We start from the raw sequence: 3892 nt of genomic DNA on the forward strand, positions 1-3892 counted from the left end.
ATGCATTCCCACTTAAATCCATCTAAATTTCGCGTAATTACAGGAAAGGCAATTACGCGAATAACACAGCCATTCCATCACATCTGGACCATCACAAAATATATTCAGGATGCATAGTTTCACAGTACAGAATTTAAATATTTTGAAGGGTGACCTATGTTAAAGTGCGTGCATTGGGTATGCAAACATAATATGTGTGCTGCTCAGAAAGATACTTGCTGCTGAATTCAGGGTAATATTCAGTGCAGTTACCTCTTTCGTTGAAATGCACCTGCTCAGCAGGCCCGGGGAATCCTTTCAGCACGCTCCGCCGCGACGGAGCTTCGCACTTGAAACATCCTTGCCAAGGTGAACACCTCTTGCATCTTGCTAGAGAGAGCGCCATTCGCTCGGCAACATGCATTATTTTAATGGACACATCCCTTTATGGCAAGCCTGCAGCATCTGTTCTGATGCATAATTCAGCGGAGCACCGTAAAGCAGCGGCATGTAAGGGCGTTAAGTGTGCGTGTGCGTGTGCGTGTGCGTGTGCATGTTCGACACCCGATCCATCATATTCTGTGATTTTGGGCATCGGAGGAGAAACATCTCAATCTGTGCATTCCAGGAGGCTGGCAGGCCTGCAGGCTGATGCACACATCATTTGCTTCTAATCTTAGAACATGTGGTTTAGTTGATTGGAACAAATAGCGCCAAGAAACCTCCATGCGCATAACGTAGAGAGCCTTCGGGCGATTGTAGTATTCGTATGTTTACAAGCGGAAGCATTTCACTTGCTTAAATGTGCATGCTGCGTATCAATGAATGTGCAAGGGTTTAGCAAAATGCAATTGGACATGCAATTGTTTTTAGTATTTAGGAATAAAAATCAGTTTCCGACAGATAAGACCCCTTTCCTTATGCCCCACTGGTTTTAAGGTCCATGCACCCCACTGATTTTGAGGGTGTTCCCTCCCCATGCTAGATAGTGACTACTATCCTGCCCTTTGATAAGAACAAATCTTACTATATTCATGATGGGAATGTGCCTTGGAACAAAATTGGAAATAGCCACAAAGTAAAAAGTCCACAAAGAATCTAGCTTGTGTGTGCTCAAATACTTTCAATGGCATCCTCTCCCTGGATAGTCCAATCACCGCCCTATTGGTCAGATGTGCTCCCATGTCATGAAACACCCGACTGGTTCGTGCCAGACCCTATCATCAGAAGCCTTGACCATCATGAGCGATCATAAGCAGTTCACCTGACTGCAGGACAGTTTAGGGCTTGTGTTGGACCTCATAGTCACAGGTTCAAATCCCGACATAACCCGAGAATGCAGCGGTTGTTTATGTGCACACGACCTATCATGTGGATGAGCGCATGAGCAAGAAAGGAACACATGGAACAAGAGTTCTGAGACAAGAGCACTGCGTCCGCGAGATGCAGAGTCCAACTGTGTATGCTAGGTACGGGGTCTGCCAGTAATCACAGAGGCTTCCTCCTAACTTTTTTACCTTCAGGCCTCCTGTTTTCCTGACTTTGTTTTTGCTAGCCTCAGGACTCTGCAAACTTTACCAGTGCTTACCAGTGCTTACCAGTGCTTACCAGTGCTTACCAGTGCTTACCAGTGCTAAATTGCTTGTGCTCTTTCCCTAAAACATGGCAACATTGGCTCATACCCAATTGCCATATTTAATTTATGTATAAGTCCCTAGTAAAGTGCACTCCCTGTGCCCAGGGCCTGTCAATTAAATGCTACCAGTGGGCCAGCAGCACCGATTGTGCCACCCACTTAATTAGTCCTCTAAGCTTGTCTCAGGCCTGCCATTGCCTATGTGTGAAGTTTACACTGCCACTTTGACTTGGCAGAAATAATTCTTTTGCCAGATCCATACATTCTCTTCTTATTTATATAATAAGTCACCACTAAGATAGGCCCTGGACAACCCAGAAGGCAGGGTGCAATGTATTTAAAAGGCAGAATATGTCCTTTTTATATGTCCTGGCAGTGAACCCTCAAAGTTATGTTTCACTACTGCTTTTCCTATCTCTACCGTTGGATAATATGGGGATTACCTTATAATATTTTATAAGTGTGGGCCCACTAATAGCATTTAATTTACGAGCCCTGGTTACAGGTACTACCATTTATTGCACAGTTACAAGTGCATTTTATGTGCCAATCAGGTGTAGGCCAATTTTGCCATGTTTTAGCGAGCGATCACAAGCACTTCAGCACTGGTTAGCAGTGATAATGTGCACAAAGTCCTAAACCCAACATAAGAAATTTAGCAAACAGGAGGGGCGAAGGCCAGGTCCAATATGACCTCTCCTTTAGCCAAAAGCTAGGGTAGACTAATCAATACCTTGATGGACTTCCCTGCTCAGGCGATAGAAAGTGGACAGTGGCCTTCTTCTGCAGAGGCACTTGTCAGTTCTATGCTCTTCAGAATCCAGGTGGATCACCCTGTCAACACCCTCCTGAGCCACTGAACTAACCCATGGGGCACTCTTTTTCTCATTTGTGGGCGCCATCTCAGAAGCTCCTAACATAAATTTGCTCACAGGTGCTCCCCAGTAGGCAAACAGTACCACCATGGCCAACACCGTGACGTGGCCCATTCACCCCTTGCATCAGACTTATGTCCCTAACCCAGTGAAAGCTCTGTCCATAGGGACAACACTCAACAGAGTCGTCCCAGCGTTCTATGAGTTTTTGTGCGGGGTGAGAATTCGTTGGGAAAATGGTGAGCAAGAGCGGAGCCTTTCTCAAAAATGCATGGGCAAAGGAGCCAGTTATTACTATTTCAGCTTTTATTGGCATTTTCGCTGTAGTTGCCCCACTCTTGAGTCCATACACCAAGTATTCAGCAAGAATAAACCAAGCTACGCCAAACTGGTACCCAGCTCCCAATCGGGATGATGGAAATTTACCTGATGTTCCCAGTCACCCCATGGACAAACTTAGGTCCAACCTGCAGTGGCTGAGGGAGCTGTTACAGAGTGCTGAGAAATCCTCCAAGCAGCCATCACCTGAAGTTCATGTAGAAAGTAATCTGCAACTTATCAGTGCTCATTGTTCTCAAGTTGCTGCATGAAGGATGACATTACTTCTTCACAACATCCCAATTTTTCCCAGTGCAAGCTTTGTTAATATGGAAGTGTTCCCTCAGAGAGAAAATAAATGACATTGATGAGTGCCGTCTGCAAAAAAACAAAAAACAGTCAACATAGTCCACTGACAGCTGTCAGTGTCTAGAGCCAGGTCCCGGGCCATCCACTGCCAGGTGGAGGACATAAGCACCTAAAATACACAGTACACCACAGGAGTGCCATTTCAATTACAATTCAAATAAGTGGAAAAAGCAATTCTCTATCTCTTCCTAAAAAACTGAGGTTATCACTTAGTAAGTGCAATAAGGTAACCCCAGTGTTACAACGGCAGTGGCAGTATTAGTCAATGGGAGAGATAGCCTTGCTACAGTGAAAAATGATGTTAAGTGTTTTTCACTGCCAGGGCATCCAATACTTAAGTACGCATGCCCTACTTTTTAAATACTGTTGGACTTGGCCCCTTTTGGATAAAGTCCCCTAAACTTTTTGCCTTCCCCTTAGACCTTTTTTCTGACATGGTGTGGCAACTTAGATGCTTTGGGCACTTTGCGCCTGCTGATCAGTGTCAAAGTGCAAGTGCTGCCCGTGTAAAGTGTAATGGTAATTGGTTGTCCATGATTGTTATGTTTGCCTTACTAGTAAAGTCCCTAGTAAAGTGCACTATGTGTGCCAAGGCTGGTAATGCAAATGCTACTAGTGGGCCTGCAGCACTAATTGTGCCACCCACACAAGTAGCCCTAATGAGAGAACTCAGGCCTGCCACTGCAGTGCCTGCGTGCAGTTTGTTAAACTGCCT

The 3892-nt window shown here is 45.2% G+C and overlaps 1 pseudogene; it reads left to right on the forward strand.

The window, feature by feature from the left end:
• Nucleotides 1–2726: 2726 nt before the first annotated feature.
• On the forward strand, nt 2727–3080 carry LOC146859739 (NADH dehydrogenase [ubiquinone] 1 alpha subcomplex subunit 3 pseudogene; annotated as a pseudogene).
• Nucleotides 3081–3892: the final 812 nt, after the last annotated feature.

Source organism: Triturus cristatus, chromosome 3_1, assembly GCF_964204655.1.
Source record: "Triturus cristatus chromosome 3_1, aTriCri1.1, whole genome shotgun sequence".
In the NCBI taxonomy this organism is placed as follows: domain Eukaryota; kingdom Metazoa; phylum Chordata; class Amphibia; order Caudata; family Salamandridae; genus Triturus; species Triturus cristatus.